General features: G+C 35.0%; 1 protein-coding gene and 1 long non-coding RNA gene across 6 annotated transcripts in view; one reads left to right on the forward strand and one right to left on the reverse strand.

Moving 5' to 3' along the window:
• LOC111515237 (uncharacterized) overlaps positions 1-26,945 on the forward strand; it is a 55,084-nt gene that overhangs the window by 11,522 nt on the left and 16,617 nt on the right. Inside the window, exon 1 of one of the 5 annotated variants that reach the window (XM_074184020.1) lies at positions 199-413. The exons of the other annotated variants lie outside the window; for them this stretch is intronic. The gene's annotated coding sequence lies outside the window, so the exon portion shown is untranslated. Of the gene's footprint in view, positions 1-198; positions 414-26,945 lie in introns of those variants that run through there. 5 annotated transcript variants of the gene reach the window in all.
• Positions 21,375-24,418, reverse strand: LOC111508612 (uncharacterized). The gene is made up of 3 exons (XR_012467767.1): positions 21,912-24,418; positions 21,781-21,855; positions 21,375-21,721 (listed from the first exon to the last, which is right to left on the reverse strand). It is a non-coding gene; the product is annotated as an uncharacterized lncRNA (long non-coding RNA).

Here is a 26,945-nt window from a genome sequence, read left to right on the forward strand (position 1 = left end):
TTTACATACAGTAACAAGGACGTCCATAGGTACCTTTTACGTTATCCGTAAAAGGTACCTATTTATTGTCGCTTGCCCACCTACTAATAGCTCATATCGAGATCATAAACAACCACCCGATAGCTGCTGCCACTAACGGATAAATTAGAAACTTTGTTGGTCCTTGACCAAGGTATTTTGATCATTTTTCAGTTGGAAATTGACAATGATACTCGAACTGTGAATTTAACTTAGGGATTTTCGTAAACGCTATAAGCGGTTGTAATTCATATAATCACAGAAATGAATTCGTAATAGTGTTGATTTGGAAGGTTGAGAATTCCGTTTTCTTATCTCTTCGGAGGATATTTATATCAGTTTTTTCCAACTGTATATGAAAACGTCTTCGAATTATTAGGGTTCGATAATCGGAGGTGAGTTTTTAAGTATTATTCCTTGTGTCATCATAGGACAACAATATATCCCATAATACAAGGAATCCAACAATAATTCAATGTCAGGCGTTGTTTTTTTATAAATTGGTGTACCACCCAGGAAAAAAAACCGATATTATTATATGAACAGTTATTTGGGGACAAGGAAATGAGGAAATGTCACATGGGTTCTCATCCTCTTCCTTGATGGAGCAGCGCAATAGTGCCGTATTACAGCTGGCCCTTTGGAATCGAGGCTAAGTACCGCATAGCGGCATTAAGGACTTTCCATTTGAGTGCAAATTTAATATATATTATTTTTTATAATAATACCTTCACATTTCACATTACCAATATCATGTCTTCCGGTCAAATTTCTCTTCAGAAATTTCTAAATACAAAATAAGTTTTCCCCCTCGTTGTGCAGGAGATTGGAAGGGTAGTTTTGTTTTTCCCAAACACCCTGTCCAGTTATCTCTGTCGTGCACGACCCCCCTCCGTGGTTGGCTATTATTTATTAGTTAAGGTTTTCCTTGCCAAACCCTGTGTGAAAATATGTCAATATATCCATTTGTCAAATTTTGAGTTTTATTGGGGCATTATTGTATAGTGGATAATTTATAGATTTGGATCTGCTTGCTATTACATTATATAGGGTAAATAGTAAATCTGTTGGCGCCCTTGGAACATACATCATTTGTATAACTACCCCTCCCCCTCTCGCTGTCTAAAAGAGAGCTGTGGTGAGCAAATAACCCTATCCTGTTTATATCTAAAATACCCCACATATGAACTAATGATTGAATAAATAAGTAATAAAAAAATATTACGTAACACCATGTATAAAAACAAATATATATAGAAATATAAAATAACAAAACATGACAGATACTACACTGAACATATAAAGGTAATTAACAATTTTTTTTATCAAGAGTAACTATTAAAACTCGTCAACGGTGTAGCAGTTTCTTTCAACGAGATATTTTTTCAATTGTCTTTTGAATATGCAGATGTTCATTGAGTCCTTAATAGAAACATCTAGCTTGTTATATAATTTGGGCCCAAGGTATAGGTGTGACTCTTCTGATCGAGGGAAGTTCGGAGAGGATTCGCTATCAACAACCCCCTAGCTCTAGTTGCGTATGGGTGGTTTTGCTGGTTTGCGCAAAATTTTCCTTTATTCTTATAAATGAAGAGACACTTCTCGTATATATACAGACCAGCAACTCTGAGTGTTTCCAGCTCTTTTAATGAGCTTCTACATGAGTGTCGCCATCCCAAACTAGCAATTATTCTGATCGCGCGCTTTTATAAAATAAATACTCGTTCAGCAGAGGAGCTCATACCCCAATTCAAGATCCCATAGCGCAAGTGACAGCCAATAGTTGCATAATACAGATTTAGGAGAACCTCTCTTCCACAATGATTCGACATAAATCTCAGTGCATAACAGTTCTTTCGTAATTTATCACACAGTGAATCTATATGAGCTTATGATCTAGAGTTAGCCCTAGCATTTTTGTTTCTGGTTTGGATGTCACCTCTAGTTGGCTATCTTCATATATTTTAAGAGTTTCTGTGGTGTTCTGCAATGAGAATTTGACTAATGCTGTTTTGCTGATATTTAGTACTAAATGATTTTTATCAGCCCATTCCATTATTTTCTCATATATGAATTCTGTTGTTTCTGCAAGTGCTAATGTATTACAATCAGTGACCTGCATATGCAACTATATGTACCTTTGAAAGATTTTAGGTATTATATCAAGTCGTTCGCATAAATAATAAAAAGCAGTGGTCCGAGTATAGACCTCTGTAGAACTCCTTGCCTGCAGTCCAAGGACTGACTGTGAACACCTTGAATCATCACTGTTTGTGACCTGTTCTCTAGATAGAACCTCATCCAATCTTGGGCAACTCCACTAACCCCATAGCGATACATTTTCTGAATTAGTACATAGTGATCCACACAGTTAAATGCTCTAGAAAAATCGATGAACAAACCACAAATTTGTAGTTTGTTATCCAAGGCTGTTACTATGTGTTCTATGAAATCATACAAAGCTGTTTCCGTGCTTTTATTTTGCATGAAACCATGCTGGTTTGTCGAAAGTAATTAATTTTTGAGGAGAAACGATAGTAACTGATTTTTAATATTCATTTCGTATAACTTGGATATACTAGAGAGAAGACTTACTCCTCTATAGTTCTCTTAGCTATTTGAGTCTCCATTTTTAAAGATTGGGGTAAAGATTGCAACTTTTAATTTCTCAGGGAACATTCCTCGTTCCATAGACAGATTTATCAGATAGGTCAGAAAGAAGACTATTTCTTCCATGCATTTTTTCAGAAGATTGTTTGAGACCTGATCATATCCACTAGCATTACAATTCTTCAATTCATTTATTAAATCAAAAACCTCATATTCCTTGATTGAGTGGAGAAATATGGAGTTTGGGCAGAGTGTGACTATATTTTCCATAAAATTTAGGTCATATTCTCTTTATTCTTCCGCTTTCGTGAAATGAGCAATAAAATTGTTAGCCATGTCAATACATGACACCTTATGTTCTCCACTTAAAATGGAAATATCTTTGGGCTTATAGTTTTTTTTTTGATATTATTTATAGTTTGCCACATGGTTTTTGATTTATTGTGAGAACTATTTATCTTATGCTCAATGCATTTTTGATTATTCTGCTTTAGTTTATCCCTGTATGTTATAGTTACTTGGCGACATATATCCTTGAAATTTTCGTTTACTCTCGCGCATTCTGAATATAGAGAAACCATGTTTTTAAGGTTATAGAGTTCGGGGGTAAGGGGGTTAGAGTTGACTTTCTTTGTTTTTTTTGTCTGTTTGAGTGGAAAAGATACCTCAATGTAATATTGAAGGATTTCAAGAAATCTATTATATGCTTCGTTAGGACATGTTTCCTTGTAAACATTCAGCCAGTTCTCGTTTCTCAGTAGTATTTTAAAATCTGAAATATTAATGATATGATACTAATAATGTACATACACAAAATTAATATCATCATTTTCAAGCCACTTTTCACATATTAAAAGAATATTATGTGCTTGCTGGTTAGATTTTTATAATAATGTCAACAGTACATGTCTAACGCACACTAAACACTGAGTGTCTGTCCGACGACAGACTAGGAGCCTGCCTTCCGATGACCTATGCGTGGGAGAAAGACGAGCCGTTACGTGCTAGACTTATTCATAAAGTGTATTGAAAACCCACGCACATGGATAGGTATCTGCACGAACTATCGAACCACCATCCTAGTCAGAAGAGAGTGGTCATTTCCACTCTTACGGAACGGGCTCAAAGAATATGTGAACCAGAGCATCTAGAGGAAGAACTAGAAAACCTTCCAGTGACCTTGAGATCGAATGGATACAGTGTACCCGAGATCAACAAAGCCATGAAACTGAAGAGTCATACGGTTCAAAACGAAGAGAAGGATCAGATGGTTGTACGCGCGTATATACCGTATATCCCTCGGGTCATAGACAGAATTGGAAAAATATTGGAAAACATGACATTAAAACAATTTTCAAACTCACCAGGAAGACACTACAAAGCCTCAGGTCGGCAAAAGACGAAAGGAACCCACTACCAGCAGCAGGGGTATATCGCATACCTTGCACTTGTGGAAAGGTATATATTGGAACCACCAAAAATCTATGGGAACCAGGCTGATGGAGTATGAAAGAAACTGCAGACCGGGTCAAACGGACAAGTCAGAACACGCACTCAGTGAAGAAAACCACAGGATTCACAGGATTCACAGAACTTATTGTCCCCAAGCAGGGATACCATAGCCGACTGGTAGCAATAGAGATCCACAAACATGTGGATGATTTCAACTGAAAGGAAGAAGTGGTGAACCTCAATCGAATATGGAATCCCATTCTAAGAAGTTCAAGCATAGAAAACAGCATGACATCAGGTAGAAAAGTGTCAGTGAAAGTTAACGACGAATTACCTAATCCAGGTACAGATATTAGCACTCTAAACTACCTGACACAGCATAAATACGCGTTAAGAAACCTTAATTGTTAGTAATTGGATAGTAATCCACCTGCTATTCCCACACTAGAATCCACAATGCCGAAAGTTACTTTTCAACAGCGACTAGTCAGGCGAATTTTGAAACAGCTCAATATCAACAAGGCGTCTGGTTCTGATGAAGTGCCCGTCATCATACTCAAAATGAACTCGCATCAGTATTTTGCAGACTTTTCAACCTGTCTTACAAGAAAAGGGTTTTTCCTTCTTGTTGGAAGATTGCTCGCGTTCAGCCTTTTCCCAATAAGGTCAAGAAAACTCATCCAAATAACTATAGACCCATGGCTTTGCTTTCAGTGATATTAAAAATAATGAAGAAAGCCGTAAACCCGCAGCACACTTATCTCGTCATCATATTTGGATCCCACGATATCTGCTGCGAGAGCACATCTTCACCGGCAGCAGGATGTTGGATGACTTCATGAGGATCTGGTAGTAATTTCGATTTGGGATGAAAGTAACCAGGTTCAATTCAATGTAACAAAAACCCAGGCATCTGCTTTCTCCGAGAAGATAAATGTTTCCGAACCGGATATAATAATGTCAAGTCAGACAATTCCGCTTTCTGCTTCGATAAGTTTGTTGGGAGTTATGGCACAGCCATGTCGCTGGATTTGCAAAGGCCGCTTCTCAAAAGCTTGGGATACTTTAACGAATCAGAAAACTGTACACACCTCAGCAACTGTTGATGCTTTATAAAGCCCAGATTAGATCTCCTTTGGAGCATGGAGCTCCGCCCCGGATTCTGGATTCCATCCAGAAAAGAGCCATCCGTCTGATTGGATACGAGAACATCACTTGCAACCTTGATAGTCTGGAACATCAAAGAAACGTTAGAGATTTATCTCACTTCCATAGATACTTCCACCGGAAGTATTCAAGTGACTTGGCACACTTTATTTCACCAAAAGCGATACATATCAGAAATAAGCGACCGGCTGTGGCTGCTCATCGTTATGAGTTTCAACTCAGTATACCTCGAACTTCACTGTTGAAGAACTGTTTCATTTGGAGAATGGCGTTTATGTGGTTTTCTCTTCAGTTTCATGAGCATTTACTTATAAATTTTAGATATCAGAATTTTATTGTAACATTGTGGTGTCGTCGGGTATTTCAAACACCATCTCAAAAATTGACCGTAGTTGGCTGCCCGTCTTGAGGAAAAATTTGGATGGTAGCGAAATTGCAACACACCAGTATCAAAGATGTCCTTGTACTATATCGAATATTTCAGAAATCAATAAAATTGACATATTTCACATTCCAAATCTCATTCAACATCTTTCGGAGATGTTTGAAAATGAAGCGAACCAAAAGAGAAACTGTGTTTGGTTAGATTTATTCTATTTCTGAAGACGGAGACAGATTTTAGCCTGCGAAATGATAAGATGGGTATCTGAATAATAATAATGTTTATTCAAGGAAATATTTCATAAAGAAAACAGTGTTACATGAATAATGTAACATGAGTAAACATTGAAAACATCATGGAAGTATTCAAGATACTTGTATGTGATGATGCTAGAACAAACAAACAAATATATACATACATATATAGTACACATAACCGTAAACACTAACTGTTTCACACATCTAATATATCTACTACTTATATATCAGTATACACATATAATCAGCAGAGCCACTTAACAACTTGTACGAGCAAGGGAAGACGGGGGTCCTATCCTGTAACGTGCTATCCTGATTAAGGATTTCTTCAACCAAAAACATTAGCTATAATTGTAAAAATATTAAAATAAAGAAGATAAAAATATAAAAGAGTATAAAATTAAATGAAAACGAGCTCTTAATTTGTTTTTTGCTTCATCGTGAGTATTTTAGATTTATAAGATTGTTCCACTTCCACTTTGCATAATCCAATCTTTGACCTCATCTATATATTTTCTGAATTTGTCTATGCTTTTTATTTTAGCTGGTAGTAGATTGTATAACCTTGGAGCGATGTATTCACATTAACGTTGACGAATTGTTTTTGCACTTGTGCAGGTATATACTGATTCCCCTCTTGTTTCATAATTATGATCTAGAGTATTTACTGGTATTTTTTTCTTGTGGATGTTATTTAATACATTTTGACAAAAAAGCTGCCTTACATCAAGAAATTAGCTCTCTTGAAACAAGGAATCAGTTGGGAAGTCAATATTCTTTCGGTAGATGATTTTCATAATCCATTTTTGGATTACATTCAGGTTATGTAAGTGGTGTTCAGCCACTCCACTCCATCCCAAAATACCATAACTAATAAGCGACTGGACCAAAGAGAGATACAACGTTCTAAGATTTTTTAAATCGAAGAAGTCTCTCAGGTACCTGAATCTAGACAGTAGGCCCCTTATTTTATTAACAACATTTTTTATGTGGTTGTCCCATCGGAGGTTTCGATCAAGTATAATACCTAGGTATTTCACTGTTATTGCTTCAGGTATTTGTGTGTTATTGTCTATATTCAGTGAGCCAAGGTTTGGTAAGTTGTTCGAGTAAGATGTGAACGGTAAATATTGTGTTTTGTCACAGTTCAAAGTAAGTTTGATGAACTGAAACCAAGACTTGAATATTTTGAAGTCATTTTTAAATATCACTTTTTAGGTCATACCACGTTTTTGCCTGGTAGAATATTACAGGGTCATCAGCAAAACTAAGGACTCTCCCCTTCGAGTGCAATGTCATCATGTGATATAAATTGTAAAAAGTAAGGGTCCCAGGACGGTTCCCTGAGGGACACCAAAGGTTACTTTCCTGGAATTGCTGCATGATGGTGTGATGATGATTTCTTAGATCTTTTTTTGGTAGGGAAAATCGATAAAAATTACGAGTTACTGATAAATAAATCATTTTTCTTTGTGAAAAATATTTTGGATTCACATGGTGAACTGAAAAGTTTGTTCTTCCTACACCTGCACTCGTGTGGAGTTTTTTTTCACTTCCTGAACTAGTTAGTGCATTTTTGGTAATTGAACTGTTGAAGAGCACATCAAAATCACTTAAATCATAACATACTTTATTCAGTAGTTTAATTCTGTAGTTTCAATGCTTTCACGCAATTTAATTTATTATTCAAAATTCAATCTCATGAAAGCATTTCTACTAGACACCAGCACTGAAGTATTTTTTCTCGACGGACCGTCGAGAAAAACTCAATATTCAAAGACATCCATCTTCCTCGGGCTAGTTCAGCCAAGATAAACTATAATTCATTTGATGAATCTAACTTGGTCGAAGAAACACGAGTCGTGAAAAGTTTTGCAGTTCCAATATGCGGTAACGGCTTTTTTGTTGAATTTATTCAAAGCTTCAAATTTTCACCCCATCTATCAGTTTTCATCCAGTTGAAAATTGATACTGACGAAGAAGATTTTAATGAATTTGCCAATATTTCAATTCGCTGATTTCCAACATACAAACTGCGTATTATTATACACATTAACGATTCAACATTCAATTTTATTATTTGGAATTTTCAATCAACATAAACTGAGTGGCATTTCTACAAACAATTAAAGTAGAAATGAATGCGCTGCAGGAAAAAAGGAATAAAAAAACTTCTTAAGAAAGTTTCCAGTGGAATTTGACATAATAATATACAAATGAAATACTCAACTGATCGCTATCTTCGTTAAATGATAGGTTTGCTATGTGACGATCTTGTATACCGAAACCACTTGAGGTTACTTTAAATTCAATTACAAATTTGGTGGAGTAGTGGACCCTTTACTGAGAAAGTTTTGATTGATACACAGTTCTGTTAGACAGGAAACTTCTGATATAGTTAATTATCCATTGTTTATAACTGAGTAAAATCTAGTTTAGTAATTTCAAGTATGCTTTTGGTGCCAATTATTTTTCTGGAAAAATTCTGCAATTTGTGCTTTCTGACAAGAAGTGAAAAAAATCAATGAAGCTCTATGTATACGAAATCAATTACTATATGAGTAAAGATTATTCAATAATCAATTTTTCAACTGAGAATAAAATAGATTTCTATACAGTTTTCACCATTGGACGAAGAAAATTAAGGAAAGTTCATGCGTATGATACTGTTAACTTTTCCCTTGTTTTGACAATAAATGACTACACTGTATAATTGAACTCGACTTTATTTCGCTGCTATACTGACAATACAACACAAATACTTCAACTGATACTCAAATGTCTATCACCTTACTAGAACACTCCGCACCGCACTTCCAACTAGACAACAATTGCGATGCGCAAGTCGATTTGAGCTCGACCTTGGCCAAGTCACAATTGAATAATGATGAATAGCAGCGGCCGGTGTTAATTTTTTCAGAGCATGATTGACAAAAATACATTCATATATTTTCTAAATTGGTTTCTAAGTTTTTGTATGCCTATTCCTTTCGAGATGTAACAAAATAGTTCACTACTTTATGTAAAGTTATATAGACGTATACAATATCAATCCTTATCATTCTCAATCCTACCTGGATGCGTTAGACACCTTGAGTGTTTCGTGCACTTTTTAACAATCCTTTTCACCATACAAATCAAATTTATCTCATAGGAATTAACTCAAAATTGGAACAATCGTGCCAGAAAATTAATTGTGCTAAACGTGTGATGTCCTCGTCAATTACTGCACTAGCAGATTGTCAGTCGTATTGAGGGTGTTGTTGGTACTTCCGTCCGGTTCGTCGTTCCAGGAAAGACAGAACCTGGGAAGTGAGTTTCCATGAGAATCTCAGCACTCTCTTGGAGGTTGGCGGCTTTGTATCCGTCAGGATGCCGATACTCTTATGGTGGTCATTTGAGAGTGCCTTCTCTAGCCTAGAAGCTAGTGGAAAGTCTTCGACTGCCTGACAGTAGGCTCTCCAGGCTTCTCTTTGATTTTGTCTTCAGACTTTTTTGAACTCTCTAAGGTTGGTTTTATATATATATACCCCAGTTATCTTCGAATCTTGTACGTTTTGCCTTGTTAAAGGTTATTCTCGCTGTCTTCCTGGGGTGTTCTAGTTCAGGGCACCACCATGTATTGGTTGTGCCACCTGTTTGAATTGTCCTCATCGGACAAGATTTTTTGTAGGCAATGTCTATTTTGTTTTGGATAGATAACCGTGTACCTTTCTAGTTCTTCATTATTGCCAGGAGTCAGGACCTCTGTTTCCCGCAGAGCTCCTTTTGAGGGTCGATTGTAGAGAGCTACATCCGTCCTCTTCGCATCACGGGATTTTACAGTGGTTTTGAGATTGTGGCTTACCGTATAGGTCAACCAGCGGTGGTCTGACATAGAAATATGGTCCAAGACTTGCCAGTCCTAGATTTTGTTTGATATTTCGGCTATCGTTAGCGTGATATCTATTATTGTATGGTCAAGGGCTTAAGATGGCTAAGAACCAAAACCACAAAATAGTATTTTCCTTAACGTAGAAAGGATACGTCTACTGAGAAGTAACATTCACATTTGTCTGAAATGCATTCCGGTATATGCTCCTTGAATCGGATTTCATGATCGAGTTCTAAGCCTAAATTACGAACTATGGTTACAAACGGTATTCATTCAATATTTATATTCATATTAACGGAAAAACATATTTCAAACACATGTTTAACAGATTTTCAAACAGATATTACTTTCGCTAACCACTTCATTTTTGTAACTATAGGGAAAATGTTTTTTATATTGAATTGCCAATTGAGTTTTCAGCTTACTTTGTATCATAAATATGAAATGCATATTTGATCTGCGTATTCATTAGATTTCCCATGATGTCAACACCAAAACAGAGTTGAGCCTAACATGGATCCGTGAGGTACACCACAACTAACAATTGTTTCATTCAAACTACTGGAATCTCATAATTTATCTCATAAGAATCAACGCAAAATTAATTCTGATAAACGTGTGATGGGTAGATATGTACCTACTCATTTTTATATTGAAATTGATAGTAGTGAACACATTTCTGTCTGAGTGGATGTTGATCTTATAATGATCTTCAGCTACCTATATGATTTCCTATATATCACTGATATTAAAAAAATGGTCAATAGTAGTATTTCCATTGAGACAAATGACCCAGTTTCCTTTTATCAAGTTAGACATAATTGTAACTGATGTGAGTGTAAACGATATATCTGCCAATAGTCGGAAAAGACGAGAGACGGATTTCCAATACCGCTATACTTGAGTGGTATCACAACAGTGAAGGAAATCTCTGAAGATAATTAACTTAAGCTGTTTCAATCAATGTGTTTGCAGTTGCCGAGATATCACGGTTAATTCACTTCAGGTGTATATATTCAAGAGAAGATTCCTGGAATAACACGGGGTGTTTATGTTGTCTAACTTAACATTTTCCGTAGAACGACGACTCCAGGCATTTTATCTGGGTTACTGAACTATTTTGTTGAAACCAATTTACTACCCTGGGAAACATGTTTTCTGTATATATTTATAGATTCTTGTCATTATGAATGAATTAGCATGATTTCAGTAGTTAATAATCATTGACTGACATTTACCAGATGTCTTTATATTTTCCAGAAAATAGTCGTGATGATATACAATTAAGTTCGTCATATAATCCATTGTGAATTGAAAATTTTGGGTAGGGGATTGTTACCACATAGGCGTTTGTTTATGTTATGAAATCAGATTTGTTCAAACGTATCATGTTTTTTTACATAATTTTTAGGATTCTATAATTTTTTTGATTCAACATTTTTGACCCTTGGGTCCAGTTGTAATCTCAAGATGTTTATTGTGTTCATTTATCTTTATTTGAAATTAGAAACTTTCATAGTATTTGTTTACGATGGGTGAATTTGCAACTTAACCCTCAATAAAAGGCCTATGCTTCTATTGTTAACTTTCTCAAGACCACCTATTTTATTTCTTCATGACTATATTATTTGACATTTCTCTGCATTCCTATCTTTTTGAATATATGGCAACTATTATCTACAATCCTTTCTAATTTTGTCTGTTTGGCGAATTTGGACCTAAGCAGCCTCTTCCAAGATGTTCGGGAAATACGTGACTTTCCAGCCCATCCTGATAAAATACCCTGTCTCAAAAAGGAATTTTTGGGGTTAGGCAAGTACCGTAGAAATAACAAAATGGTTTAGACTTTCACGGCTGAGGTTTTCAGTGTCATTGCTGTATGTCTTGATGCAAGAAATACAGTCCAGGTACTATTAACAATACCAATCTCGTCTGAGTTTTTCACCACCCATTTTTTTTCATACATTTATTTATCTGGTCAAAAAGTATTGGTGAAGTCTAATAACTTTTTTCAATCAAATCAATTAAATTAATCAATAATCAATAATCAAAAACCAAGATTGAAACCCTTTCGAATTCACATAAACCATAAATAATACCCAAACATTATCTTTGGACTCTTTGTATACGATTTATATTTGACATATCTGATAATGATTCATTAAAGCTATCACAATATTTAAGGTGGCTGAATCACAAAATAGTATTTTCGTTAACGTCTACCGAGAAATAACATTCATATTTGCTTGAAATACATTCCCTTGTATGCTCCTTGAATCGGAGATCCATAGAGTTCTAAATTACGAACTATGGTTACAAACGGTATTATTCAATATCTATATTAATATTAGTTTCGATAGCCACTTCATTCTTGTAACTACAGAGAAAATGTTTTTAGATTCAAGTGCCCAAGTGAATTTTCAGCTTACTTTGTATCATAAATATGAAATGCATATTTGATCTGGGTATCATCAGCATACAAATAGATTTTCCATGATTTCGAATAACCGTTTGGCTCTTCAGGATAAATCATGAATTTCAAAATGGCCAACATAATATGCTGATTTATACTATCAAATGCCTTCGTATAATTGATTATTACTAACCCAAACACACTCTATTCGATTTCACTTTCACAAAATATTTTAAACTTTGTTCTTTTTTATGCACCTATATGTGTAAGAATTGCCTCTGCTAGGAAACTTGCGAAAATATCCATCAGATATAATTCAATGTCTGTCGTGGTATCGATCAAAGTATAGTTATTTTCAAAAGGAATCCGCTGTGTTTAGAGGCGTGAATATATATTAATCTATGACAAAGTCATATGACTGATTTGATTTCAATCGTCTATATTGCTATTCATACATACATCTTGTTAAATTTAAGAGCAATTCACACAAACTGCGCATTTCCTGACGCTTGAGACGAAAAAGGGTAGAAACTAACTGATGTATACACTTCAAGATTATTTTTGCAAATAAAAGCTCCCACCGTCTTCTAACGCGCATCAAGTAGCAAGACCACTTCAAAATTTGGTAATATCTTCCTAGATATGACAAACTGATATGTAAATTATTTTCAATCCCTTTTTAGACGAATGAAAACATTACCATCATTATTATAAAGACATTCAGGAGTTTCTGCTCGTATACAACTCATTGTTTTCGAAAGATTATGGTCCAAACGATTGTCCCGTGAGTTAATTACTAAAACAATCTAATTTAAGTTCTAGAAGAGGTAATTTCACACCAGTACTTTTTTTTTCATCTCACTTTCCCTTTGTGTATTTGATATCTAATTTGAATACAGAAAGAGAAAAATAAATTAGTTTTAATCAGATTTCCTTGAAATTTCGATTATATGAGTCCCTCGTTTTCATTAATTTCAAAATAAGCGACACCTGTTTAGATGGTAAATTGTTTATACAGGGGCACTCGATAGATTTGTTGAAGTAGTAGAAGTAGACTCTATTTCTTTAGTGAAACACACGTCAAGAGAGTTTTGCCATTCTGGTGTTGCGGAGCAGGGATTATGATGTTTCTTTCGATTATTTGTGAGCATTGTGCAGGGGATATTAATTCGCTTTGAATAAAGAATGTATAGTATCGTTTGGAAGACTATCTATCCGCTTTGGAATACAACTGGAAGCAGATGAAATGATGAAATGCTCGTCTTCATCATGTGAACTATTCATTATGATCCACACGAATATTTTCAAGATCATATGATCGTTTCTTGTTGAATGAGTAATAAAATGATGCATAGCTGCCTACTTTCGAAACCAACCACCGATGAGCAAATTCATAACTTTACAGTCGTTTGAATTAAAACGGTATATTTTTAGGAGAGATCAATTTTTGGGAAAGAACGTTTTTGGCCTTCTACTTCCCCATCTTGATACATAAAATGTGGAAATCTTCCAAAGGAAGGAAGGGAAGGAATCAATTTCGAAAATTAACTATTTACGAAGAAGTAACTTTCAGACACAAACTGGAAGAAAAAGCCCTTCGAAACAGTTATTTTCATATAAACATTGAACTATACGAAATAAAAATACTTTCGAAACAAATACTTTCATATGAACGATTAATTATACAAAACACATTTTTCACTATTCCGTTTGCATTCTAAATGTTCGTAACGGGATCGAATCAGATACTATTCACATGATTCCTACACAATATAATTGATGAAAGAAATAAAATCTCAATTACATGGAACACTGTGATCCTCACTGCTAGATATCCGATGTTTTCGCCGTAAGACACTTGCCTTATCGGTTCTTCAGTAGCAAATATCTGTTTACGTTTAAAACCTGTTTTTCCGTTAACCAGCTATCGCACTCCTACAAACAACAACCCTCAGAAGTCGAAACTTCTGCGAGCTGAGGACTAACGAGGTCTTACCTACAAACGTGTGATTCCTAACACGGGTTGGACGATAGCAAGTGAAAATCGGTTGAACCGACCGTTCTTAATTACGACTTTTTGTCAGGGAATGGGTTGAATCCACCCATGTCATCGATGAAAGTACGTAAATAATATCCATTCGCTCATTTGATTGAATCCCAGCCATAGGAATCTTGTTTAAATTAAAGGGGATTGGGAGAGATACATTTTTGCGAAAGAAAGTTTTTGGCCTTTCACTTCTCCATCTTGATACAAAAAATGTGGGAATCTTCCAAAGGAAGGAAGGAATCAATTTCAAAAATTAACTCTATACAAAGATGTGTAGAACATGCAAAGAAGTAACTTTCAGTCACAAACTGGAAGAAACAAACGCCTTTCTGAAACAGTTGTTTCCATATTAACATTAGATTAATATTAGGTACAAAAGGAAAATACTTTCGAATTCCCACATTTTTTGTATAATTATAAAGAAGTAGAAGGCCATTAACTTCCGTGTTTCGATGATTTTCAATCTCATGCATGTCTTGAAAATTTACTTAATTAAAAATATGTTTTTATACGTTGCACTCAATCATTGAACTGACAGTCTGTTTTGAAATATATAGTTCCTAACGAAAAATGGGAATGAAAACATTGACTCGAAACATTGACAAACAAATTGCATTTTTTGAGTTCACCAATCAATAATAGAAGTAGAGTAATTTGGCACTCTTATAGTTTTATTTTACGGTGATTTGTTTTGACATTTGTATTTTCATTTATTTTAACCACACAAAAGCACAAAAGCATGTCCCCAACCCTAGAACTACTGCTACGTGCTACACTCTTAAGTGCTTGTTTTGAGAATAGGACTTCGTGTTCCACAAACACGTTCTGAAAAAGTTAACATTTTAGGTAACAACATTCTGATAACGAAATTTAAGAAAACAAGAAAGTGGAGAAAATAGCAATCTATTTCAATCAAAGATGGCCATCTCTCCTGAGAGAAGATGCTGAAGTGGCAACTGATATCTTGATATCCAGTTTATTGTGTATTCAGAATGGTTATGTATCTCGAAATAATAATAATAATAATGATAATAATTCATTTATTTCGCTTGTTGAATATGACATAACAGTCGATTATTCTATCAGTAGGTACAATAACAAGAAAAACTTGTTTTTGTGATTGATTCGGCCGTTACTTGATGAAGATCCATAGTAATTTCACAAACTACACCTAAACGATTTGATCTCCACAAACTTTATTGAAAAAATATATCACAACATGTTTCGCTAAACATTAGCTTTTTCAAGTGATTAATAATCACTTGAATGTTTTTCGTATCTTGCTTAGTTTTTAAGGAAAAAAAGTCGACCTAATTGCATATCCCTGGACCTCACAAGGAATAATATGGGGAATTGAATGTTTCTTTTGGAAATTATTATTTTTACAATTTTTCATTACTAATTATGTAACAATGACAACAAATATTAAATAACATTAACATCTAGACTAACGAATTGAACTGAATTAATTGTTGGAAATGGCCTCCTTCAGCTTCAATACAACCGTCTAGCCGCCGCATCATTAAATTTCGCACTCTTCTGAAAATACCATAAATAATAATCAAGGGTTGCCTTGGAAAACGATTGCATCATTTAGTAAACAAGTTGACAGTTGTTGTCAACTTTATAAGCTTTTAATTTATAATTGTTATAAAAAGTGTGTTTAGTGGTTATTTTTCGAACCATTTTTGTAAAACATGGTTCAATTTACTAACAGTGAAATGGCAGATATGCATTTCTGTTATGGAATGGCTCACGGAAACTCGAATGCTGCAAGACGCATTTACCATGAAAGATTTCCTCAGCGTGTAGTGCCTGATTGAAGAACTTTCTTACGTCTCCATGCACGACTATCTGAAACAGGTAGCTTTAAAAGATCAAAGGTTGTCATTGGGAGGCCTGCAACGATACGAAGAGTTCAAATTGAAGAAGCTGTTTTAAATGAGATTGAAGTAAATCCTCATACCAGTACTCGGAAAATAGCTGAAGAACTGAATATTACCCATATCACAGTGTAGCAGATTTCAAGAGCCCAGCAGAGATATCTCTATCACATGCAACGTGTGCAAGCTCTCTTGCCCAGAGATTTGCCTGTAACACTAGCTTTTTCTAATTGGTTACGCGGTAAAATAAGAAGAAATCCAGGTTTCTTAAGTCGAATATTGTTTACAGATGAAGCTTGTTTTTCTCGCAATTCAATTATTAACTTCCACAACAATCACATTTGGGCCGAAAACAATCCACACGCCTTGATTGAAAATAATTTTCAAGAACAGGTTTTTTTTAATATTTGGGTTGGAATTGTTGGTGACCATCTCCTTGGGCCTCACTTTCTTTCTAGACTTAAAGGAGAAGAATACCAAGGTTTTTAACATTGTTTTACCAGGAGTTTCATAAGAAATTCCAATCATGGAAAGATTCCATATGTGGTACATGTACGATGGTGCTCCACCTCAATTTAGTGTAGTGGCACGGCAATTTCTGGATGAAAATTACCATAATCGCTGGATTGGGAGAGCTGCTATTCAAAGTGAAGAGGTTTTACGGAATAAAATCATCAATTCATGTGACATAATAAAAAATACGTCAGGTATTTTCAGAAGAGTGCGAAATTCAATGATGCGGCGGCTAGACGGTTGTATTGAAGCCGAAGGAGGCCATTTCCAACACTTAATTTAGTGCAGTTCGTCAGTCTAGATGTTAATGTTATTTGATATTTGTTGTTATTGTTGCATAGTTAGTAATGGAAAATTGTAAAAATTATAATTTCCAAAAGAAACATTTAATTCCTCATATTATTCCTTGTGAGGTCCGGGGATATGCAATTAGGTCGACTTTTTTTTCTTAAAAACTAAGCAATATACGAAAAAAATTCAGGAGACAAAAAAGTTGTATTTCTAATTGCTCAATCCAAAGAAATAATAAAAATTGCACAAAACTCAGTGGCATACATTTGTAAGTCAAACATATTCGTTCAAATCCCGCTCGAGACGCCACTGGACTTAATGAATTGAATCACGTTCGAGATAAGTTAGCTCCTTAATGTTATAAATACCATTGCCAAATTACAACAAAATTAGGTAAAGGATATTTAAGATATTTACGAATAACTTTATTTTTATTTTTATTTCAACACCCTGTATCTTGAGAACGAAAGATTTGCGGACCCATGTTTATATGAACATTTCGTCTTGAAATTACCTAAAGAATTGTCTGTTAAGTTTATGGTACATACTTAATTAACAACCTGTATATATAATGGAACTGGCCGATACTTCATGAAATTTGGGTCCATATCTATTGCGAGAATTTCACTAAACGGTTCACAAAATCGCATCACGTGTTTCACTATACAACACTTTCATGTGGCGTGTTCATACTTATATGAACAGACGTGTTCAAACCAGTACGAACATGCTAAGTGATTTAATAAAATATTTGACAGCTGAATAGTTCCATAAGAAACGGTAGTTATTAAGTTGTTTCGAAAGTTTTGTCCGTTTTTCTGAGTTCACTTCAGACTGTCATATATAGGGGAATACGTATTCAATTTAATTGAAATGAACGCCTTTCGAATCAGTGCTCTTTTTCCAAAGTAACACAAGTCGAATAATTCCGTCAGCATAAAAATAAGATGCTTGGAATTCGTTGAAGTCGACGAAGACCGTTTCGGCCTGCTTCCGATTGGCGACGATTCTACCAGTGAAAAAGTTATGGAAGTCCTCAAAAAGTTGGTAGTCGATTGGCGAGGAGTCTGGAGAGTATGCTGCGTGAGGCAGAACTTCAACGCTCAATCCATTCAATTTTCTGACGGTGATTTGCAAAACGTGCAGACAGACGTTGTCGTGGAGCAGGATCGAACCTCTTCTGTTGACCAGTGCCGGCTGCTGCTAACGTAATTTTCGGTAGGTACATTTTGTCGATTTCCTCACAATAGCACTCTGCTGCGGAAGTTTGGCCCGGTTGCAGAAAGTTATAGTGAATCACACCAGTCGCTGACCACCATACAGCATTGTTGGTCTTTTTTTGGTGGGTTTTCAACTTTGTGAAGTGCCTAGGTGGCTCATCGGTGTCTAAACACGGACCTGAACATCTACTGCTGTCGGAGAGAATTCACTTTTCATATAACGTGACGATCAGATCTAAAAAAAGATTTTTGTTCCACAAAAGCAGGAAAGAACAGTCATCGAAATGTGACAATTTCTGTCGATCGATCAGGTCGTGGAGCACCCACTTTTCGAGCTTTTTGACCTTTTCAGAACATTTTAAACCATCAAAAACCGCATTGGAGCTGACGCCCAGTTCGTTCGCCGTCCCACGCACAGTTCTGGATGAGTCAGTCTTCACCAGGGTCCTCAAATTTTCGTTCTGAATAACTGTTCGTCGACCACTTCGGGGCTCATGTTTGAGGCTGAATTTCTCGGAAAGAAATTTCGCAAACCAATCACGAACAGTGCGTTCATCAACACTATCATTATGAAATGCCTGGTTAATTGTTCGGCATGTGTCGGCAGCGCTTTGGTTCAGTTTGAATTAGTAGACATACATTCGCCAAACGACAATTGAATCGAAAGTACGGTGGGTATAACAATTGCAAGCATTTAATCTTGAAAGTCACAGCGTTCTGGGAACGACTTCCGATCTAAAGCATTACGGTACGATAGACAACATGCCGGTCGATAATAGTAATATTTTTATGTGCTGCAAAAAATCTTCTTCAAATTCCATATGTATAAATTGTTTTGGAGTCTTCCATAAAACCTATATGATCAAGGCAAGAAAAAGTCTCAAATTGTTGGGTAATAACTTAGTTATTTGTTGTGACAAGCAAAAAATAGGGAACACAGTGAAGAAATCAGCATACTAGAAACAACCATTCAGGATTTGTCAGAGGAAGCAGAATTGAGAACTAAACACATTGAAAAACTGAGGAATGAAAAGGAAAAATTCACCCAGGAAGCCATTGAAATGGAACAGGAACTGAACAACCTGGTTGAAACTCAAAATATAATCATTGAAACTACAAGATCTACAAAAAAAACTAAGTGATAAGGAACCTGTAACAAAAAGTATTGGTATACAAACATTGAATTCCCTAGCGAATAAATCAGTAATGACGAATGAATCGTTGTTCAGTGGTGTATCCATTAATCACACAGAAATTCAAGGGAAACAGCAACATGAGTTGATTAGAAGCTTGAAAAATTCCAACTCAAGTAGCCATGATGAAATATCAAACAATCTTCTTGAAAAATCTGTTTTTGAATTGTGTTGTCCTATAAAACATATTATAAACCTTTCCACTGAACATGGAGTATTTCCTGAAATCTTGAAAATGGCAATTGTCTCTCCTGTGCATAAAAGAGGAGACAAAAACCTGTACGAAAATTACAGGCCAATTAGTCTACTCTCAAGTATCTCCAAGTTGAATATCAAAAATCAGTTATTGTCTTTTTTCGCAAATAATAAACTTCTTTCCCCAAATCAACACGGATTTACTGAAAGCACAGAGACAGCACACTCAATGGCAAATTGAGTATTTGCGGTTTGTTCATAGACTTTTCAAAAGCATTTGATTATGCGAACCACGATCTACTACTAGGGGTGTTGCCTTGAATTTGATGAGGTCTTATTCAGAAAACAGAGTTCAGAGCGTCAAGATTGGTGATAAAGTTAGCAATTTGGCAAATATCAAACATGGGGTACCTCAGGGTTCAATTCTTGGGCCTATACTATTCCTGATATATGCAAATGATTTGATGAGTTATCTTCATGAAATGACGACAGTTCAAGTGATAACATATGCGGACGACACAAACTTTATCATCAAAGCACAAGATGCATCAAATTTAGTAGATCGTACCCAAATTGTGTATGAAAACATGGGCAAAAAATAATCACCTTGAACTCAACATATCTAAAACCACGCTGATGAAATTCACAATGAGCAATGTTGAAGAAATTTTTTATATATAAAAACGAAGATCGACAAATTGAATCTTGTGCAACCACCAAAATGCGAGGTCTAACTCTTAATTATAAACTTACTTAGACTCCTCACATAGATACTCTCTGTAATAAACTAATAAAGAACTGTTATGCTCTCAGGTTTATGGCTAATTTCTGTAGTGAAAAAGTCTTATTAAGCTTGTACTATGCGACTATAAACTGCCATTTAAGATACGGAATCTTGAATTGGGGTACAAGCTCTTCTGCTGAAGAGCTTGTACCCCAAAAAAGAGCCGTCAGAATTTTAGCTGGAATAGGGTGGAGAGACTCATGTAGAAACGTTTTCAAAAACCATGGAATACTTACAGTTGCCGGTTTGTATATCTAAGAGTTGTGTAGTTATGTTAACATGAACAAACGTATATTTCCAACCCAGCAACATAGATATATTACCAGTAAAAGAGATTTTCTGATGCCCAACACTCACAGAATGACCTTATTCCAAAAAAGTTTCCTTTATCTCGGCCCGAAATTCTTCAATAAGCTGCTGACTCAGTTAAGAACTCACCTACGTTGAAAAGCTTCAAGTATAGATTGAAAAAAAATTTATTTGAGAAAAATTGCTACTCACTTGATGACTTCTGAGCATTTTCTCACGAATGTATATATGTGTATATATATATATATATATATATATATATATATATATATATATATATATATGAATATGTGTGTGTGTGTGTGTGTGTGTGTGTATGTGTGTGTTTGTTTTCATATCTTTTTGGGGATATGTGTGTGAATTTTTTCGGAGCTGTGGGGACTTGCACAACTTATACTAAGTACAGGGGACATACCTTCGTCCCCTTAACGAAAATGTGGTATACTTCTTTCATTTCTCAACTTATTGAATCATTTTTTGGTAGGAATCATTTATTCATTATCACGCTATCATTTCTCTCAGTAGTTACCATCACAGTCAATGACATCGTGATATTTCCGTCAAAAATTTTCTGTCCCCACAGCGGTAAATAAAGGTCTGGTGTGTAGAGATAACAATAATGTAACTATTGTGAGGTCACTATAATTCATCGTTTAGTGGCGCCCTCTAAAATTAAAATCATTTGTGCTCTTATTTTCATATATTGAACAATATGGGTGTGAAGTTTTTTGGAGTTGTGGGAACATTTGACTGAAACGTGCTTGAAGATAGAATAATATTATTTATACGATGAAAATGAAGAAATCATATAGATTACAATAAAATTAAAATTGAAATTGTTCTTGAAAAAATATTAACGCCAGTACTAATGAGGTGTTGGTGCCCTCGCTATTTTGTTAAGTTTCGTAATATAGTTTTTCATGTAATATTTTATATCTGTCCATCTTCTTTGGTTTAGCACTTCCCCAGAATTTCGTATGCACTCTTCACACAAAACCTTTCCTGGAACAATCTTCTTTTTTATTGCAACACGGAAGAAGTTGGTAACTGCTATTTTTTCATTTTGTGTCCAAGGCCGATGTCCCTTGCGCTTTTTCTTAATTGGTTTATCATCTGGTGGAAATTGATAAAATTTGAGATTTGTAGCAAGATAAGTGGATCATTATTATTACCATTCGTAGAACTATTCTTTTTTGTTTTATTTGATTGTCGTGATGTTCCAATGGAAAGAATATCTTTCTCTTCATCTGGAAATTTCATAATGTTACTGTTCTAGACAATGACTGAGAGTTTGAATTCATACCTGGCTTGTCTTCTTCATCAGACTCATCTGCACTGTCTGTAATATCGGGTAAATCTGAAAATATTCAAAGAAGTGCTTAATTATTGAGCTACTGACGAAAGATAAAAGAAAATGTGAGAATGAGAGATGGACAGTACAGCAAATTGATTCCAACGAGAGATTGTCCTTTGAATTTAGAAACTTCCCCCGAGTCGATGGCCATTAAGATGCGGCTGATTTTAGTTAACTCTACTGCTGATTCATGTAGCCTGTAAAAATCTCGGTGAACACGAACATCATGTCCCATATGTCTTGCCAGCCAGTCTACTTCCCTCTCTTGTAAATTGAAAACTTGACATACGGTTGCAGTATATTTCCTCAGTTTTGTACTAGTAATAGATTTGGGAGAACTGAGGCCAGCATTTTCAACAATTAATCTCAAAGCATCTGGTCCTCTAATATAACTCATTGAGTCCTTATGGGGTCTTGCAAATATATATGGATTACTTGAATTTATACCTGCCGACATTCTCGTTGAAATAAGAAGATTAATACTAGAAACCATTTCTTCCCTAAGTAGAACAGGTACCGTTCTGCCACGTTTCCCAGGTATTTGTATGAGTTTCATGCTATTTGCGAGCTCTTTTTCGAATGAAGTCAAACTGTCTTGCAATTCTACAGTTGACTCTTTCGACCAATCTGGACAAGATGAATATTGTTTGATTGTCATACGTGACATTTCTCCAGCTCTTCGTTTATTAAATAAAATTATTCTGGTTAAAGTAAGTTGTGCTAAACGAAGCCAAGCCGTTGTCTCACAGGGATTATTTTGTAGTAGCACTTTGAATATTTCTATTTCTTTCATAATATGCTCATTCAACTTCAATAGGTCCTGTGTTAGAGGTAGGAGTGATGAACTATTGATCTTCCTCTTAGTTAAGGTAGAAAGAGCATTAGATGAAATTCGCACTTCCCATTCCAAATCCAAAAGTTGTAAGAATGAGGATAATTTTTTATCTTCCTGAAATTCACCTGCTCTTAAAGCTTGGTCCCTCAAAAATCCTACACTTTTTCTCAAATTATGACCAATTTTTAAAGCCAATGATGGAATGTCATATTCCATTTTCTCTGATGAACTGAAGTTTGCTTTGCATAAAGTTTTCACAGAATTGACTACTATATCAAAATATGTGGGGTCGATGAAATATTTCAATTTTTTATTTGCAAATTCTGAATCACTTTCTCTAATGACTTGGAGAAGCCTCGCTAACTGTCGCATCGACTGTTTGATAAGCTCTTTCTGGCTGTTAGCATGTTTTTCAAAAAGTAACATTCCAACACCGAGTATAACATTGTCAGTTTTGCAGATTTCAGATATTTCGTCATGGCATAATGTGTCTAAAATGAAGCTCCTAAATTTTGAATCACCATTGAAGAGCATGGAATTGACAAGTGCGTTACTTGCTACACGAAATGATTTCTTTGTATTAGGATTTTCAGATCTGTGTGATGTACATGCTTTGACATGTCGTGTCAAAAAAGTTTTGTTCATGAACCCTAAACAATACGGACAAGGTCCAAAATCATTATATGAGAGCAAACGGCCACAAATGGCCGATGGACGTCTACACAGAATCAGTTGTCCAGTTTTAGATGACAGAACCTCCATATTGTGATAGAAATCGCCAACCCTTATGAGTTCTAAGAAACTTTTTCTTCTCTCTGAAGATTTTTTTTCTTCAGCAAGAATCTGTGCAACGGCAAGCTCATTCTGATGTTTCAATTCCAAATGCCTAGCCATTTTGAGACACTTCTGATAACATATGTAGCAACAGTGTGTTTTGTCATATATTCGTTTATTGTCCTTCATTTCAGCAACATCTAGAGATATGTTCACATTCAAATTTTTATCAGGTACAGTGAATTTTGAACAACTTGAAGTAGTATTCTGCAATTTTTCTACTATTTCACTATTTGAGTAAACACTGTTTTCAAAAGATGGTTTCATTGCTTCAATATTTTCTTTCAACGTTGACTTTCTCTGTACTTGTTTTCTGCACTTCGTTCTCATGAATTTTTCAGGAACGTCTTCTCTATCAGAAGGTAAATACTCACTTCCACTATCACAATAAGGTTCTGTAGATGAATCAGACAAAATTGGATCTGAACTATTTTTGCCTTCATCGTAGTGATCAGTATTAAGGTTTGAGAGAGAAATATCTTGTAATATATTAATTATTTTCTTTGAATGAACTCTTAACTCTTTTTTCTGTTTTCCAGTTTCGAGGTCAGCGATATCTTCTGCTGATACTATTATTTTTTTTATAGGTTTATTTCTAAAGAACCATTTTGGTCATCATTTTTCTCCTGATTTGAAAGTTTTGAATCAATTGGAAAACTATGAACATCTGTATCAATATTCAATTCACTATCACTTTCTTCCACGACGAAATATTTTTCTGATGAACATGCATTATCATAGTTGACTGAAACATTCGTATATTCATCTGTTTTGACCTCGTTAGGTACCTTCTCGAAATCGAAAATAGTAGTTGAATAAAATTATTAGCCACTGTTCTCAATCATAGAAAAAGATTCTGCATATATCTTAATCACATTTTTCAGATCCGTTTTTCTAGTTGTTTGTAATTGTAAGCAATGTATTTATTTTTATTTCTCTTGTGTTTTTTGTCATCTTGATATTCTTGAAAATGGAAATAAATTCATTCCGAAAACTTGATTAATGGAAAATAGTTCGTTTATAGGCATATAAAAGTTCTGTGACTATTGTACCTTAGGAAAAAGAAAACTCTTTAGAGTCCAGTATTTTCTTTTTCCCCATTGTCTTTTGTTTCATTTTGCCTCATCTTCAAAAGTTAATTGTCCCTAAAATGTGAAATAAATATTTTTTTTTAAATTCACTGTTGATTCAGACCTAAATTGTTCACACAATTGATAAGAATTCTCTGGTCCAGAGCAACTAGAAATCTATTTTATCAAATGAAACAAAAATGTTTCGTAATAATTCTATAATATAGTTTTTGTGTTAGTCCCTTCTGAAAAAAATTGTCCACAAGCGATATTCGTATGGAACATTGCACAGCAGTTGCGCCAGAGACCGAAGTCAGGCTAAGACGGCACTGCCCGTTATCATCGGGGATTTCCCGAAACTACATTCTTTGTTGATTATATTCAACTGTCATAGAGCTCATAGAGCTGATTGTTGAAACAATTTCGAAAGTTCAAACAATCGGTTGTAGATGAAAACCACTACACTTCTTTAGTTAACAGTTTTTATTCAAATGGTTGGACGGCCCACAATAATCTGTTGAAGGAGGAATATTTCTGTATTGAAAACTCGTGACATTAATATTTTCGAAATTGTTTCCCCAACAACTAGGAAATAAATGGTTATTGTTTCAAAATACGCCATAGACATATAGGTACCGTTCAAAGGTTTCACTTTAGCAACTTACCTTTAGGACTTCTGATTGCCAAAAAGGCTCCTTCAACTAAAACACCTTCCATCACTGATCTGATTTCCTGAACTGATGAGAACTTCAACCATTTTGGATATTACATGGAGACGCGCGTAATTTAAAAATGACCCCACAATGATAGAATTACTAAAATATATAATCAATATTTGTACTTCACGGATCATTGAACGATATTGCGCATTCGAATATATGACAAAATTCAAATGGAAGAATAACCGAATCATATGATTTTTCCGGGGTTCGTGAACCGACGCATAGCGTGATAAAAAATATTTAAAACCACACTGTGTGTATAACAACAAAAAAATAAACATATATTTAATTTGAATTGAAGGGGTTATATTTTTAGGAGTGATTAATTTTTGGGAAAGAAAGTTTTTGGCTTTCTACTTCTCCAACTCGATACAAAAAGGATGAGGGAATCTTCCACCTTTTTTTGTATCGAGATGGAGTAGTAGAAAGCCAAAAACTTTGTTTCCCAAAAATATATTCTATATAAACTCATGGAAAAGTCCAATATGGATATCTCCTGTACGTTTTAAGGCGACAAAAATAAAAAACACACCGTGTGTAAACCATCAATAAAAGATATATACATGGGGTCAGGATAAGACGTTTCATTCAGAGACCTCAAAGGGGATCAGTATGAATGTCCCCTGTACATTTCAAGAAGAGGAAATGTTTCAAAACACACCGAGTGTATACCAACGACAAAAGATATATTTATGGAGTCAAGAAAACACACTTCATTTAGAGACCTTAAAGGGGATCAGTATGAATGTCCCCAGTACATTTCAAGAAACGGAAATGTTTTAAAAACACACCACGTGTAAATCAACAACCAAAGGTATAGTCATGGGGTCAAGAAAACACATTTCATTTAGAAACCTTAGAGGGGATCAACATGAATGTCCCCTTTACGTTTCAGGGCGATTTATTCGTAACCCACGGTGTGTAAAAGAATTTCGAAAATACCTATGGAATCAGCGTAAAGAGGTCTAAATAACTATGTGTGTAACTTCAGGGACCCCACAATGTTCAAAAAAGTATCTAGTTCCCACAACGTATTCAAGACAAGTATGTGTGTATATATATAGGGTAATAGTCTAAACTGAAAACATTCTCTGCCCCTTTTTTTTAAGGCGTTTTTTGACGTGTTTCTTGTTTTTTTTTATAAAATGATGAAAAAAATAATTTTGTACTTTCAAACATATATAGTGTAATAGTTTAGTGTGAAAACGCTCTCTTTATTCACGACGTATTTCTCTGACGTATTTCTTGTTATTGTATGAAGATATTGTGAAAAATAATTGTATACTTTCAAACAAGAAAAATAAATACTACTAGTACTACTACTACTACTACTATTATTATAGTGGTGAGCTGAAAAGAGGCAAACAGTTGAAATGTGCACAATTTGCACAACATTCTTCATCGATCAGTGTGCTTCATATGAAGCTACAAAAAGACATCAAAACGGACAGAATCTTTGAAACAACTCAATATTTTTTATACAAGTACATCGATCCAAATATTTCAGTATCATGAACGTCTA

This window comes from Leptinotarsa decemlineata, unplaced genomic scaffold (assembly GCF_025532065.1).
Source record: "Leptinotarsa decemlineata unplaced genomic scaffold, Ldec_3_MD MMD2_tig00026354_RagTag_RagTag, whole genome shotgun sequence".
In the NCBI taxonomy this organism is placed as follows: Eukaryota; Metazoa; Arthropoda; class Insecta; order Coleoptera; family Chrysomelidae; genus Leptinotarsa; species Leptinotarsa decemlineata.